At 42.2% G+C, this 16,607-nt stretch overlaps 1 protein-coding gene and 1 pseudogene across 1 annotated transcript in view; both read right to left on the bottom strand.

Annotated features, from left to right (window-relative positions):
• The window catches only part of LOC102017549, a 69,371-nt gene extending 58,036 nt beyond the window's left edge, over nt 1-11,335 (bottom strand). The window contains exon 1 of the mRNA XM_013510221.1: nt 11,253-11,335. The gene's annotated coding sequence lies outside the window, so the exon portion shown is untranslated. The remainder of the gene's footprint in view (nt 1-11,252) is intronic.
• The window catches only part of LOC102017203, a 49,733-nt pseudogene extending 34,204 nt beyond the window's left edge, over nt 1-15,529 (bottom strand).
• Nucleotides 15,530-16,607: the final 1,078 nt, after the last annotated feature.

The following is a 16,607-nucleotide window of genomic DNA, read 5'->3' as shown; positions in this document are numbered from 1 at the left end:
AATTTCTTCTGTGACCCATTGGTTGTACAGGAGGTTGTTATTTAATTTCCAAGTGTTTATGGAGTTTTTGGAGTTCCTTTATTCATTAACTTCCAGTTTCATTGCACTGTGGTCAAATAATATGCATGGGATATCAATTCTTTTGCATTTCAGTAGATATGCTCTACAGGCTAGGATGTGGTCTATTTTAGAGAAAGACCCATGTGCAGCTGAGAAAAATGTGTATTCTGATGTTGTGGGGTGGAACACTGTGTATACATCTACTAAGTCCATTTGTTTGCAGCTTTGGTTCAGATCTGTTATTTCTTTGCTGATTTTTTGTCCATTTGGCCTATCTCTTTGTGGCAATGGGTTGTTGAGGTCCCCTGTTACAGTAGTGATACTAATTATATGGGTTTTCATGCCTGTTAAGATTTCTCTCATATAATTTGGAGCTCTGATATTTGGTGCATAGATGTTTATGATTGTTATCTCATTCTCTTACACTTTTCCCCTGACTAGTATGTAGTGACCTTTTTTATCTCTTTTGATTGTTGTCAGTTTGAAGTTTACATTGTCTGCAAACAGAATAGCTACACCTGCTTTTTTCTGGGTTCCTGTTGCATGGAGTATTGCTTTCCATCCTTTGACTTTTAGTCTGTGGATTTCCTTTTCTGTGAAATGTGTTTCTTGTATACAGCGTATCGTTGTATTTTGTTTTTTAATCCACTCTGCCAGTCTGTTTCTTTTGACTTGAGAATTGAGGCCATTTACATTTATAGTTATAACCGATATGTGTTGATTTATCATTGTCATGTTGTTTACTTGCCTTGGTGTTGTACTTTTTCTACCTGTTTACTTTCTTGCTCTTCTTGATGATTCATTTCTACTGCTCTTGAAATTGCGGTCAGATTTTTCTCTGTCTAGAATACCTTTTAGTAGTATTTGTAATGCTGGATTGGCACTCCTGAAGTTCTTCAGTTGTTCTTTGTTGTGAAAATATTTTATTTCTCCATTGAATTTGAGGGATAGTTTGGCAGGGTACATCAGTCTTGGTTGGAAGCTGTTTTGTCTCAGCACCTGTAATACTTTTCCAAGTTCTTCTCGATTGGATAGTTTGTGCTAAGAGGTCTGCCATGATTCTGATGGGCTTTCCTTTATAGGTAATCTGTTTCTTTTCTCTAGCAGCTTTTAATATTCTGTTCTTTTGCTGGAGATCAGGGAACTTTACTATTATATGTCTGTGTGTAGTTTTATTTTGGTTGTGTTTGGTTGGAGTTCTATATGCATCATTTACTTGTATTTGAGGTTCTATTTCCATACTTGGGAAATTTTCTGCTATTATTTCTGTAAGTATTCTTTTTATGTCAGTTGTGTTGCCTCCTGCTGTTTCATTGACTCCTATAGGTCATACATTATTCCTCTTTGCCTCATCTTTGCAGCTGTTGAATTGACTTTTCCTGGATCCTTGTTGATTTTACGAGATCCCTTCTTTCACATTCGCTAGCTGCCATGATGTCTTCAAGGTCTGAGATTCTATCTTTAGCTTCATTCAAGCAGTTTTGACAGCTTTCGTTGGAAGCTTTGTTTTCTTGGAAGTCTCTTTGAATGTGATTCATGTGTTCTAAGTCCTTTCTATAGCTTTCATTTAATGCTTCTGTCCATTGCCTTTGTTATTCTATTTTCTTATATGTTTCTTCTTTAGACTTTTTGAGCAGCTCTTTTATTATTATTGTCATTTCATTTTTTTCCTGAGAGATTATTTCTGATCTAATCTCTTCTATGGCCTTATGGAGTTGTTTCTTTACTTCCATTGCAATCATTTCAGCTATTTCAGGCACGTGTTTACCAAGTTCTCCTATGTCGATGTCTCCTGGACTTGTTCTGATTGGGGTGGAGTTCTGGGATTGTGTTTTAGTCCTTTGTTTTGTCATGTTTGCTACCGGATGCCGAAAGCTCTGTTTCCCTCTTCAGTGGCTGCACAGCAAAGGCCACTAGTGTCCCTAGTTTTCCTGTTGGTCAGGTTTTCCCCTCAGTGTCTGCTGAGATGCACTAGTTAGTCTGGGGTTTTCTGGAAGTTGTTGATTTGTATCTAGTTATCCTAGGTTTCAGATGCGGGCATTGGTGGTAGCTGATGGCAGACCATCTGATCCAGTGTCCCCTTGCAGTTCAGGGTGCCTGCATGGTCCAGACTCGGGTTGCACAGGTTGGACAATCCCAGTCCAGTGGATCTATGTCCTCACGCAGCTCAGGGTATAGGCAAAACCCGGACATAAAGTGTAGAGTCGACAGTTTGTGAACCACCTGATTCTGTGTCTCCAGTCAGGTTCAGAGCACATACAGGAACCTGATGCGCCTGGACTCACAGCAATCACAGACTGCCCATGCCTGTGACCCCCCAGGGGTTCCAGGCACCAGTAAAGCATGGAGTCGAACCATGGGACCAGCAGCTCTTGGAGCACTTGACTACTCAGTGCAGGGCCTGTGCAGGGAGAGCCCACATGTGAACCTTGGTGAGAGCAGTCCCTGGGGCTTTTGAGCGAGAAATTCCTGTCTGTTGCAGGTGCATGGACGGCACAGACTCAGACTGTAATTGCCACAGGGTCCTGGGTTGCCCAATCTGCCCCCAGGAAGTAGATGGTAAATACCTGGCTCTCTCTGCAAGTTTCAGCTGGGAACCGTGGCAGTGGGAGCAGGTTGTAGCCTGCCTGGTTCTGCTTCTTATTCAGTTCAGGATGTACACAAGAGCCAGACCCAGGCCCCTCAAAGAGCAGTCATAGACTGCCTGTGTCTGTGACCCCCTTGAGGGTCCAGGCGCAAGTAAAGCACGGACTTGCACCATGGTACCAGCAGCTCTCGGAGTGCTCACTAGCTCGGTGCGGGGCCTGTGCAGGGAGGGCCCACATGCAAATGGTGAGAGCAGTCCCCCTGCCTTCTGAGTGAGGACATCCTGTCTGGCATGGGTGCACGGGTGTTCTAGGTCTCAAAGTCTGTCTTTCATTTCATTCAAGTGGTTTTGCCAGCTTTCAATGGAATTTTTGATTTCCAGGGTATATCTTTGAATCTGTTTCATGTATTCTACTTCTTTCCTATACTGATCATGGAATGTTTCCATCATTTTTCTGTGTTCCTCTATTTTTTATCTGTGTCTCCTTCTGATATGCTTAGCAATTCTTTAATTATGGTTCTCATTTCTTTTTTACCTGAGTGATTATTGTTGACCTGACTTCCTCTATAGCCTCATGTAGTAGGATATGTACTTCAGCTGCTATTATTTCAGAAATTTCAGGTATATTAACGTCCATGTTCTTCTATGTTTATATTACCTGGACTTGTTCTTGGTGGGTGGAGGGCTGAGATGCTTTTTGCTCCTTCTTTTTGTTATTTTCAAATCTTATTAGGTGTCCCAGAATTCTGGGTCTTTCCCGAGGCTTCCTGGGATGATAGGGGCACTCACTCAATGGTTTTGGGGGGTGGAGTGAGAGGTCCTAGTGTCCTGGAGAGCTCACTGAGACTTCTTGTCTCTGAGCAACCTTCCAGAAGTGGCCTCAAGGTGGTCTTTTGACATCTCTTTACATCTCTAAATTTGTATATACAATATCACTCTGTATCTAGCTGTATATGTATACTTTTTCATATATATTCCCACAAATGTATGCATTTTAGTATGTATTTCTGTGCATAATCACACATGTAAAACATGCATGCACATTTATATTTGTGTGCATTCATGTGTACTGTTATATGATTTTGTTTGTGTGTTCTCTCCTCTTCATTTTTTACTTTCCAAAGATAAACAGGAACATTCTTGTCTCTGTAGCAATTTTGCCATGCAAGTAGAAGCTCCAAACTCAGCTGCTTTCCTCTCATTATAAAAATGGCCAGGATTATTCGGATATTCTGCTAGCAGGATCTTCATGAGTGACAGGATGCAATGGTGGTGGGAACCTAGAAAATAGTATTTCTGCCATGTGAAAATGTGTTCTGTATTGCTGGTCTGTGAGTATTTTCTGTGAGGGGAACTTATACACAAGTATCACTAGACTTGATGCCAAACACAAAACTCCCAATTGGCATCAAGACTGTCAGAGAATGGCAGGTGGTTATGCTTGAACCAAGACCGGCTCCCAAACAGTAGCAATTTTGTCAGGCAAGAAGAAGCTCCAAACTGGGCAGCTTTCCTCTCATTATAAAAATGGCCAAGATTATTAGGATATCCTGCTACCAGGATCTTCATGAGTGACAGGATGCAATGATGGTGGAACCTAGAAGATAGTATTTCTGCAATGTGAAAATGAGTTTTGTATTGGTGGTCTGTGAGTATTTTTGGTGAGGGGCACTTGTACACAAGTATCACTAGACTTGATGCCAAACAGAAAACTCCCGATTGACATCAAGATTGGCAGGGAATGGCTGCTGCTTATGCCTGAGCCAAGACTGGCCCCAAAATAGGGACAATGTGTCAATAAATTGTCTCTAACCACAAGTTTGGCCTGCAGGGTAAGAACCATATGATTTCAAGGGTCATTGTTTGGTTGAAATTAAAATGTAACATTAACTGTTATGGTTTGTGGGTGAGAGGATATTTTCCATTTCTCTGGTACTACGTGAGCTTCTTTGAATCTAGTGGTATTTAAAATACCTAATAGTATGTGGTATGTCTTCTTTGTTACAGTTTGCACTAACCCCTCTAGCCCATGAGGTAAACCATAAAATGTGACTGCTCTGGTTGTGTTTTTCCTTCCTGTAGAAGGTCTACACACTGTTTCCATGTCCATGCTTGCTGTACTAAGGTAAAATGTGGCAATTCTCAAGAAAATTTTAAGTGTAAGAGATATGAATGTTATTATATAATTTTCATATATGTGGGTTTCCTAGACAAACTCATGTTAATCTGATTAGCCTGATCAAAGAAACAAGGCATAGGATCAATCTCATATGGCTGTGAATTTGTGAGGGTGTGGATGATGCCACCATCCTTGCTTTTGGGCCTCTAGCACTTGAAGCTGTTGAGTGAGTTACCTGTTCAGTGAATCCTGAGCTTGAGAGAGCTGTTGGGCTAGATGTGAGGGCTTCACTTGCACAGATGTGAGATGGAGCTGAGACCTCTGGGCAAGGACTTGACTGCTTATTGTCTAAGACTTATTCTGGAGCCAGCAATTACTGGCTTCTTAGAATCCCTGTGAGAAAAAGTGTGATGCAGAGAGAAGATATACTTGAATTAAAATAGTCCTTATAGTCCATTGGAAAAGTCCCACTAGAACAAATATGGGCTCAGGGAGCCCTGTATGGAGAAGAGATGGGAGTCAACTGTATATCTATCTTAACAATCTCTTGCATATACGTATATATTTTTTCCATTTCCCTTTCTTTCTTTTTCCTTTTCCCCATCAGTTTCAGAACTTCTTTTGAATAGTTTCTTCCCAATTCACAATATCCAATGTACAGTTTGGATCTTATTTACTCATTCTGCTCTTCACAGTAGTGAAACAATGTGTACGTACATATGTGAGTCTGATTTATTTCACTTATGAGTATGGCCTTGAGTTGAATCCATTTATCTATAAAAGTCTCAAATTTATCCTTTATGACTGAGTGGAACTCTACAACATAAAGAAAATCACATTTTTTTTATCCATTCCTTAGTTGGTGTGCATTTGGATTGTTTCCAACATTTAGCTATTGCAAATTGTGCTGCTATAAAAATAAGTGCACATATATCACTGTGGTGTGATGTTTTTCATTCTTCTGGCAAAATGCTCAGAAGGGGAATATCTGGATGAAATAGGAACTCTAATCCTACTTTTCAAAGGAATCTCCAAACTGATTTCTACAGTGGTTGCCTCATTCTGCTCTCTCACCAACAGGGAAGAGAGGTTTCTTTTTTCCCGACAGCCCCCATAGTATTTGTTCCTGGTTAATTTCTTGATGGTAGCCATTCTTTCTGGAGTGCAATGGAATCTCAGTGTTGTTTTAATTCACATGTCTGAAATGGCTAGTGATGTCAAACACTTGTCCATGTATTCATTTGTCATTTGTTTTTCTTTACCTGAAGAGTATGTATTCCTCTCAAATGCCCATCTGTGGATTGCATTTTGAATTTCTGGGCTCTGATTTTTTCAGTTCTTTATATATGCAAGACATATGTCCTTTGTGTGAGAGACAAAGGCTGTAATTTCTGCCCAATCTGTGGGTTCTTTTTTCAGTGTGTTGATGACTTCTTTTGTTTCACATAAGTTTTTTAAGACGGTGAGATCCTATTTGTTAATTCTTTGTAGTATTTCTTGTGCAGTTTGGGTTTTGTTCATGAAGTCTGCCTACACCTATGTGTTCAAGATTTCTACCTCTTTTTTCTTCCTGTAAATTTAGTGTTTTGGTTTAATATTTATATCTATGATTGTTTTTAACTTTAATTTAGTGCATGATGATAGGCATGTGTCTAGTTTTAGTCTTTAGCATGTAGAAGGCCAGTATTTCCAATACCATTTATGAAAGATACTATCTGTCTTCCAGTGAACATGTTTGGCCTCTTTGTCAAAGATGAGATGGTTGAGTTTGTTTGGAGTTGCTTCTGCATCTTCTATTATTTTCCACTGATCATCAGGTCTATTTTTCCCATTACCATGCTGATATTATCCTAGTACTTTGGTACTATAATTTCAACTCAGGGATTGTGATTCACCTTGCCTTGCCTTGCCTTTGTTATGCACGATTGTTTTTGCTTTTCTAGGTGTTTTCTGGTTCCCATTGAACTTTAAGAATGCTTTTTCTAGTATGTGAGGTATGTTAAAGGTATTTTGATTGGGATTGTATAAAATATGTACAACAGTTTTGGGAGTATGGTCAGTTTCACTATCTTGATTCTTCCTGTCCCTGAGCAACGGATATATTTCTGTTTTCTGATGTTCTCTTCAATCTCCTTTTTCAGAGTCCTGTAATTTTTAATGTATAGATGTTTATTCCTTTGTTAGATTGACATCTAAGTATTTCAGTTTTTTGAATGTTGTTGTAAATGGTATGGTTTCCCTACTTTCTCTCTATGTAAATTTGTTGTTTGTGTACAGGAAAGCTATTGATTTTTGAGTGTTGACTTTGAATCCAGCTATACTGCTGAATTGGTTATTAAATCTACAAGTCCTTTTGTGGAGTTTTGGAAGTCTTTTATGTGAAGTATCATGTTATCTGCGCGTAACTTTTTCCTTTCCTACTCTTTTTCCTTTTACTTCTTTCCTTTGTCTAATTGCTGTGGACAATCTTTCCAGAACTGTGTTGAATGGTACTGGTGATAGTTAATATCTTTGCCTTGTTCCTGATTTTAGAAAGCTTCATATTTTGACCATTAAATATGATGTTAGCTCTTGGTTTTTCCTAGATGAAAAGAGGTAAAGATCTGAAAGAGGTAAAGACCACCTATTTCAATTTTCTGTAGGTTTTCTAGCATCAATGGATGATGGACTTTGTCAAAAGCTTTTTCTGCATTTGTTGAGATGATCATGTGGAATCTTGTTTGCTTTTGGAATCAGGTAACACTCACTTCCAGGAATGACTCTGAAACACTGCTTTCCTTTCAATTTTCTTAAAGATTTTCACTACTCCTGGCTTTAATTCTCTAAATTCCTTATAGAATTCCACAATGAACCCATCAGAAACTGGACTTTCATTTGTTGTTAAGTTTTTAATTACATTTTCAATTTCATTGACTGATATCAAGTTATTTCAAGTTTTACATCTTCTTGATTCAGTTTTGACAATTTATACATGTCTAGCAATATGTCCATTACTTCTGTGTCTTCCACCTTATTAGAGTATAGGTACTTAAATTACAGGTAGTGATCATCTTTTGGATTTCTAAAGAATCCATTCTAGTTTCCCTCTTTTTATTCCTAATTGCTTGTATTGGAGTTTTTTTCTTCTGCTTCTTGATGAGGTTGGCTAAGTGTTTATCAATTTTATTTAATCTTTCAAAGAAGAAATTCTTCAGTTTATTGATTCTTCATTTTGTTTTCTTTGTCTCCACTGCATTAATATCTGCTCTTCTCTTTTTTCCTCATCTTTTTTATTTCCTACCTCATACTTGCTTTGGGTTTGATTTTTTCTAGTTTTTCTAGAAGTTTGAGTTTCAACATCAGGTTATTTATGTGGGCTTGTGCTGTCTTACTGATTTGCAAATTCACAGCTGTACATTTTCCTCATATGACTGCTTTCATTATTTCCCATAAGTCCTACTATTCTATTCTGGCATTATCATTTAATTGTATACAGTGTTTAATTTGGGTCTTAATTTCCTCTGTGACACATCAGTTGTTCAGAAGGGTGCTAATTTCCATGAGTTTATGTAGTTTTGTGATTCATTTTGCCATTGATTTTGGGTTTCATTGCACTGTGGTCAGATAATATGCATGGGAAGATTTTAATTTCTCTGTATTTACTTCAGCATATTTTATGTGCTAATATTTTCACGCACAGTTTGGCTACAGACAACAACTATTAGCATGATAATGTTCACCATATGAGTGTGGAGAAGGACATTCTCTAGTTTCCCTTTAAATGTATTTTTATGTGGGACTTCGTGTTGGACCATACCATATGATTGTTTGATTTTGGAGGAAGTGTAGCAAAAGCATTAGTGTAAAAGGGAATGATAGCAAGACCTGTGTCCCTGTAGAAAGCCACAGGACAACACTAGATGCTTTGCTGAGATATGCCAGAAGCAATGATAACAAGATGCCTAACTAAATCAAGTCTCATTCCTGTGATAATTAAGCTGTATCATCTTCACTAATCCTGTTAATTACTCCTCCCATTTGCCCTGTTGCTGCTTTATGTTTGTATCCCAGTAAAAGCCTAAGGAGGATTGCAATTGAGGCTTCAGTCAGGAAGGCTGCAAGTCCCCTGATCCCATAACTTTCTTTTGTTTTTCTTTTCATCTGCAGGCCCCTTGTTCTTAGGACCTTTCACCCCGTGCAGAAACAGAATATATACCAAGAGGAGCAAATTCTATAGTTAGAGAAGAAAATCCAACTTATACCAGAACTTGTATGCAATGATTTTCCTCTTAGTTGAGTGATTTTACCCTATTGTACCAGATATTTCAGAGGGATAGGGGCAGGATAGAGAAAGAAAAGAGGTGAAATGTAAGTAGAGCAAGGATGGAAGGCAAAGGATGATCATTTAAGTTTGGAAGTATGTAATACTCAAGAGGGCAAGAATGGAAGAGAAAGCCAAGAAGTATTGAAGGGAACCAGGAAAAGAAGCTACAATGTTTAATCACAAGAAAGTCTCATAAAGTTAACTGAGCTAGTGGATGAAATAGGAGGCTGAGTAGAAGAAAAGGAAAGGGCAGAAATCTACATCATGAGGAGAAAAGAGAGAAAAAAAAAATAACCGTAAACAGAAACAAAAGCTGAACAAGACAAAACAGAGCAATGAAAAAAAAATCATAACTGGATAGAAGAAAGAAAAAGGACCAGACAAAGAGAGAAAAAAGAAAGTCATAAAATTCATCTGGTGTCTACAGTTCTGCAGCCAGTCCAATCAGATTTCAGAAATTTCTACTCAAACCAGGTTTGCAGGTGGATTTGTGTGGAGTATGGGACTGATTGTGGTGTGGGGAGGTGTGGGTGGGCTAGGCTTGTGTTTCTGGAGTTCTCATGGAGACATTTAAGAAAAAGGAGCAGCCCTCCTTCCCCCTTCTATTTCATGTGTCTGTGTGCCAAAGCACAGTGCTCATTCACCTGACTTACCACCTGCTGGCTCATATTCTCACTATTGCTTTGTACTTTTCTACACCACTATTCCTGCCTGCCCATCGTGTGCACCCCAGGTAGGCCTTTGCTGTGACATGAAGAAAAGGATGACATGGACATATACCGTTAGACCTTCCTGCCAATTTGCTCAGACAATTCAAATATTTAACATTGGGAGAAGAGAATATAGATGATGATACATTAATGAGATAATTTGTCTTAGGCCACTAAAAGTATTGTTTTAGGAGACTACTTAGGGGCATGGAGAAATTCATATCCTCTCATGTGAATTGGAAAATGTACACTGTAAAACTCTGTATACAACGTGATAGTAATTTTGTGTGTAGGGCCAAGGCTATTTCTATGGCTTAGCTATTGTGAATTGCACTGTCACAAACATAGGTGTGGAAGCATGTGTTGGGTACGCTGGATCTATAGTATCTCTATTATATGATGTAGTGCTTGGTTTTTTGAGGATCTACTGTATGTATTTCCATAGTGGCAGTACTTACAAAGTGCTTACAAGCATTTATTATTTTGGTATTCTTCATAATAAGTATTATGACTGGGTCTAGATGGAATCTTAATGTAGTTCTGAGTTTTATTTCTCTGATGGCTAAAGATGTTGAACATTTGTGTATGTACTTATTAATCATTTGTACTTTTGGAGAAGTATCTGTTCAGTTCCCTTGCCCACTTACCCATTGGTGTTTTGTCTTTGAGGCTTGGTCTTGCTATGCAGTTCAGGCTGGCTTTGAACTCACTATGTAGCCCAGACTGGCCTCACAGTCACTGCGCTCCTCCTGTCTAAGCCTCCCGAGTGCTGGGATTACAAGCATGCTCCAGCCCCACTGGCCTGTATTCTTTTTTGATGTTAAGGTTTCGGAGTCTTTATATATTCAAAAGTTAACCCTCTGTCGGAAGAGTAGCTGGCTGAGGTTTTCTCCCAGGATTCCATGGGCTGTTACTCTTCACTCTGTTGTTGCCTTTCTTGTGCAGTAGTTTTTCAAATCGATGCAATCAGATCTGCCATTTTCTGCTATCATTCCCTGAGCTGCTACAGTCCTATTCAGGAAGTTTTTGATGTTGGTCTCACTTGACTTAGCACAGCTCTCATGAGTGTATCTTGTTGTGTCACATAAAACTCCTCAGTAGCACTGTTTGAGAGATATGAGATCCTAAAAACAGTCATTGTGTCTTAACTGTTCCACCTCTGAACTGTGGCATTTTGGGGGTTTGTGGGCTGAAATTCAGCTTGGCTGTGCTGCCTCCTTTTCCCTCCCACAGCTCTGGACCCAGACTCCAGTGGCCACACATGGGTTATCTCAGGAAATGGGAATTTCCATGTCTCTTCCAGTATCACACACTGCTCTTCTGTAGCCCAAAATATCGAGCATGTGATACTGTCATGCACAACGGAGATAGAATACAGAGAGTTTAACTTTTTTGAAATAAGTTTTCTATAGTGGATTCCAAATATCAAAATATCTGGGTTAAACTAGCCTGCCTTGGTGAAAGGAGACATACCTGAGATATTTAGAGGAAATTTCTCATTCCTGAGGCTTCTTCAAAGGTGAGATCAGAGCCTATTATGTGTCCGCTGCAAAAGCATAATGGAAAAGTGTGTTTGTTGATAGCTAAGTGATTCTTCCTGCCCAGCAACCCTGGACTCTCTGGCTCACAGGTTGCTATAATCCAGTCCGCCAGCAGGGGGAGCATGGATCCCTGCCAAGGCCAGGACTGGGTGAAAGGGCTGAGGGTGCAGTGTCTCCATAGGAGCTGAGGCCTGAGTCTTTGGGGGATGCTGGGCTGGAACAGACTCAGCCAACCCTTCCCAGGTAGAAGGGGAGAGAGTTTCAAGTCTGGGTTGAACATGTGAGAGAGGAATCTGCAGGGAGTAGGAAATCTGTAGGGGGTTGAGAGGAGGCAGCTTAAATCAGAGGAACTGGAAGGGAAAGGGGCTGGTGGGCACTGGCACTCTAGGGGAGACAGGGGCTGGTGTGGAAAGGCCAGGCAGTGAGGGAGGCCAGGGAAGGGCAGAAAATGGGACCAGAGTGAGCTGAGGCCACCTCAGCCTCCTAAGCCACAGACAGCACTGAAATGGGGAGAAACCTGCCCCACTGGAGAGAGGGGACAACTGAGTGCCCTTGGCCCATGGGTCCCTGGAGTTAGTCGTTTTCACTGCTCCGGTCTCTGTGAAATTGATGAGGGTGTGATGCAGGTTGTTGGCTTGGAGAAGGTGGAAATTCCTAAAGGCGTGAGATGTATATGTGGGGGTTGAGCACAGAGAACCTGAGACGGTGTGCATGAGGACAGCTTCTAACACTGCGGAGTCCCCACTGCACAGGGAGAAGTCCACACTGCAGAACTGAGCATTAAAGCAAAGTGTGCTTGAAAATCAGTGAGGAATTCTATGGAATGGAGTTAAGGGAAGAGGGAGGCCTGGGGAGAAAAGAGGAAGCAACAAGCAGAGTGGCCAGCAGAGGGCTGCTGGAGCAGGGCAGCTGCATACTGAAAGGGTTCAATGAACAAACAGGACCTCAGCCACGTTCACTCTTGAGATCCATTTATTATCACCGTGCAGTCCTTAAGGCCTGTGCTCATGGGATACTCTCTTTTGCTTCAGAACAGATGATCAGAAAGCCAGTCTTACATCAGCTATTAGAAGTGCCCCATGGTGCTGTTTGTCCAGGCAGGAGGTGGGAGACCTGGGGGTCTTCCATTATTTTTTCCATAGGAGGAAAGGCCTTGGATCATTTTGTTATACACGAGGGGATCCACAGAGTTCCTCTGTGGGCAGAGAAGGAACGTAAAGAGTTGGTTCCTCCTGGTGGTGCTCTCGAACCTCCCCCTAGTGAGTGACCTCTGTCAGGGGGTTGTGAGCAGAGATCAGGGAAGGGTGGGCCTGGCTGCCTCCTTCTGACCAGGATATTCTAATGTTTCCTTGCCAGTTTTAACTTACCTGAATCTCTCTGAGTAATCCTTAGGGAAACTGTAGTGATAATAGCACGTTGAGTTAAAAGGTATTTCCCTACCTTTTGCCCTTATCCACCCAGGAAGTGGATTAAAGACTACAGTGCTGGAGAACTCAGAGTGTCAAACTCTGGACTTAGGGCATGAGGAGACGGACACTATCATCCCCCCACCAAGTTCTTCTTTCCTTGGGTTCTGTCTTCAGAAACAGTGGAACCCTTACCTTGAAACTGGTCTTGTTTTTCCTTGGGTCTCCCACACAAATCTCAGTGACATCGGAATAGACATGGAGGGCTGATTTGCATTTTAGTTTATCTTGCACTGTCAGCTGCACCTCCTGCAGTTCAGTTGCTGAAGGTCCTGATGGGGTCATTCTCCCGCAACCTGCCAAAGGGCATGTGTCACCTGGGTTCCCCGGGGTCATGTCCTTATGGTCATGTCTGAGGGGCTGCACAGCCTTAGTCAGCTTGGCCTTTCTCTTCAGCTGATGGGGAATAAGCAAGAGAGTTCAGATCAGCCTATGGCACAGACCCTATGTCTTCTGGGACTGGACATCGAGATGGCCAAGATGGCAGGGAGGAAAAGAGCAGGGTCCCAGTGGGAGGGGTAACCCTGCCCAAGGAGGGCAAGGATAGCAGGAAGGTGTGCCTCACCTGCAGCAGCATGACGTTGCTGGAGAAGTTTGGAGGAATATAGTCTGTGTGTGGGATGGATCTCACACGGATGACCTTCTGGGTCTTCTACTGTTCCTGGATGCTGTGGGCCCCCAGGGTGGCACATATTGAGCTGCACAGAGAGAAGAGGTGGTTGAGTCTCATGGAGCCGTAGAAGACACATGCCAGGAGCTGTGTGGAGCAGGCTGCAGCTGCTTTATTGGCAGTGGGGTCCCTATGTCTTTTTGCCTGTGTCACTTGTTCTGTATGCTCACCCTCTCACCCCATAACCTACATCTCCCATTTCTCAGCTTTTCTTTTTGAAAGTCCTCTTTCATTTCTTGAGGTAATGGGTGTTGAACCCAGGGCTCTGGCCCTTAGCTATACTCCCAGCCCATTTTCATTTATTTTTATTTTTGAGAGAGGTTCTCACTAAGTAGCTAACTTACCCTGACTGGTTTTTAACATTTTCTGGACTTTTATTACTACATGCTTGCAGTATATGATGATTATCATCAGTGTAAGAGAGTAGTACACATGCAGAACACAATTAAATTTCCTTCCTTTTCCCACTTCCTCCAACTCCCTTTTCTTTTTATCATCAATTTTATTTATTCATCTTATAAGAGTCTACAAGGTTAATTATCATATATTCAGATATTGGTCTGAAACTTTTGATTCTCCTGCCTTCCTGCTTTCTGCTGAGCTCTTGTGGGCTTGTGTTCCTGCACCCCAGGGGCTCTACAGGCTTCATCCCTGTGGAGGACAGAGGTCCCTGCTGTCTTTCAGGAAGTGTGGGCTGGCTGTTGCCCTTACCTTCCCTTGCAGTGAGCAGCTGTCAGCACAAATGTCTTTTGCACCAAGACACCACCACATCTCTTTGGCCGATTGCCATCCTAAAACTGGATGAAGGCCATGTAGGGATGGGAGTGGGGCTTGGCCTTCTGACCCCCGATGATCTCCTCTGAAATGGGGTGCTTGGGAGCAGCCTGGTCAGGAGGGAAAGTGGGGCTTGAGGGTGGGTTTTGGAGTGCTCTGCAGACAGCAGGGCAGAGACCTGTTAGGTTCTGCAGACTGTACTCCTTGCAGGCAGAAAGACTTCTTCTGAAGCTCCAGCCCTATGTCTGTGCTCTGAGAAAGGAAAGACAGTGCTTGTCTTCTGCATCCTACTTTAGACACGTGTGGAGAAGAAAAGGTCTGCTGCGTGACGGTAGAGTTCCAGAAGGTATTGAGCAGCTGCCTTCTTTTCTCCTTTCTTACTGAGTCCTATCTCTTTGAGCTTCTGCTAATTTCCTGATTGGTGGCCCTTTCTAACAGTCTACCTATGAGTTTAGGAAGTTATATTGTCCAAAATCCTGATGTTCTAGGCCTAACGTATTCTTTGTTCTCAGTAAGTGTTTTGGCTGCAGGAATGACAGATCTCCAATCAGCCTTTGATCAGTGCTTGCTGGGTCAGTGTGGTGGGATTCAGAGCCATAAAATTTTTGGAGGAGGGAGCTACCCAAGACAGGGAGCAATGTGGAACCTGGCAAGGCAGAGGTAGAGAAGACCCTTTAAATGAAACTGCAAAGACCTAAAATAGAGCCAAAGGCAACAGAAAAGTGGATGCAGTCATTTTGTCGCCTCTGAGACCAGTTGCACCCTGAGGCTTTCTTCTGGCCTGGGGTGAGGTGTGGAGGGCACTGAATAATGCAGTGTGGTGGAGTGACCAATCCTCCACCACAACCTGTTGATTTGAGCTGCCCTTCCTGGTTTTGATCGACAGACTTTAATTACTTACTTTTGTAGCTTTACATACTCTGCTTTTTTTTTTGTTGTTGTTGTTGTTGCTGCTTTTTGCTCTGTAGTGTTTTTCTAAGGACAACTCACTTTCCGGGTAATGCAGAAAATTCTATGGAGAGGCTAACACCTATGAAATCATCTGGGAACACCCTTCTTCTGCTCTCCTTCAGAGTGTCTAGCCAGCTTTGGATTTGTAATTCTGGGTTTGTGCTGGGAGCTGGGGGTCAGAAAACTTCTACCTCAGAGTGAGGAAAAATCCTGACCAAAGCTGGCAGAAAAGTCAGTGGTAGGGAGGATTTTGTGGGATGAGCTGAGACCTCTGGAATAGAGATGGTCACCACCTCTCCTAGCATGAGGGGAGAGAATAAAGATCAGTAGGAGTAGGAGTGGTGCCATTTTCCCAGGAAGGTGGCCCAGGTCAGAGCAGACAGAGTGTGCAGTGGGATGAAGGGGGCACAAGCACCATGACCTGACTGATGTCTGAGACTTGTGCTTCTCTGATTTTGATGTGTGTCATCATCTGGCACATGTTAATGACATTTTCTGGATTGGTTTAGGTGAAAATGACACTGTCACCACTAACAACTCTGTGACTCGGTCACAGGCACAGCAAGAGTAAAGCTCAAGAGGTGGAGGGTGTTGAGGCTGTGACTGCAGAGGTAGAAGGCGGAGACCTCAGGAACTGCCCAGTGTCTGAAGAAATCAAAGTGGCTCCTTTTCACAGCTTTGGCTGTGTTTTCTTTCTGATAAGATTGTGAACAATTACTTAGCAGGCGAGATGCAGCTTAGGTCCTATATTTATTTATAGGAAAAGCTTATGTGTGTTTAGAATGGGTGAACACAGTAAGTGTAATACATCTCTTTTAATTAATCAAAGCATAAAGGCTAATCTAGCCTATCATCACACAACCAGTTAGCCCCACAAACTAGGGAGGCGCCCTGACCTCCCAATATCTGGGTCAGCTCTCTTTCAGGCAGGGGACAAGGCCTCCCTCACTTCCTACTCAGGACCAGAAGCCAGCAGACCACCTGCCACACCCCCAGGCTAGGTTTCCAATGTCCCAGCCAAAGGGCTTTTCTAACTCTGCTCAGTGAACTCCTTGCAAAGAGAGGCCCCAGGCTGCCAGCTCTCCCCAAAGCATCTGCCTTTGGGTAGAGTATTGGGAAGTTCTCAGCTCCTACTTCCTACAGCTGTAAGTAATTTTGGGAAGTTACTCAATGTGTTCTCTACCTATAGGCCAGGATTCTTCTCTGACTCGTAAAGAAAATGAATCCTAACCCACATGATCTGGACCACTGTGCTTTTCTGGCCCTATGATCTCAGCCTTGGCCTTAGTCAGTCTCCTGTTTCCACCCACCATGAAGAACTGTAGGGCACAATCTTTGAAGAGAGTTTACTTAGGCACTGTGGACTATCCAGCACACATAACTGCTTGCAACCCAAAGAAGTAACCTTAGGATGTTATTTCCAGGA

This window comes from Chinchilla lanigera, unplaced genomic scaffold, assembly GCF_000276665.1.
Source record: "Chinchilla lanigera isolate Chin_1 unplaced genomic scaffold, ChiLan1.0 scaffold00008, whole genome shotgun sequence".
Lineage (NCBI taxonomy): Eukaryota > Metazoa > Chordata > Mammalia > Rodentia > Chinchillidae > Chinchilla > Chinchilla lanigera.
Note: the sequence above shows the minus strand (reverse complement) of the source record. Positions and strands in the feature narration are given on the sequence as shown.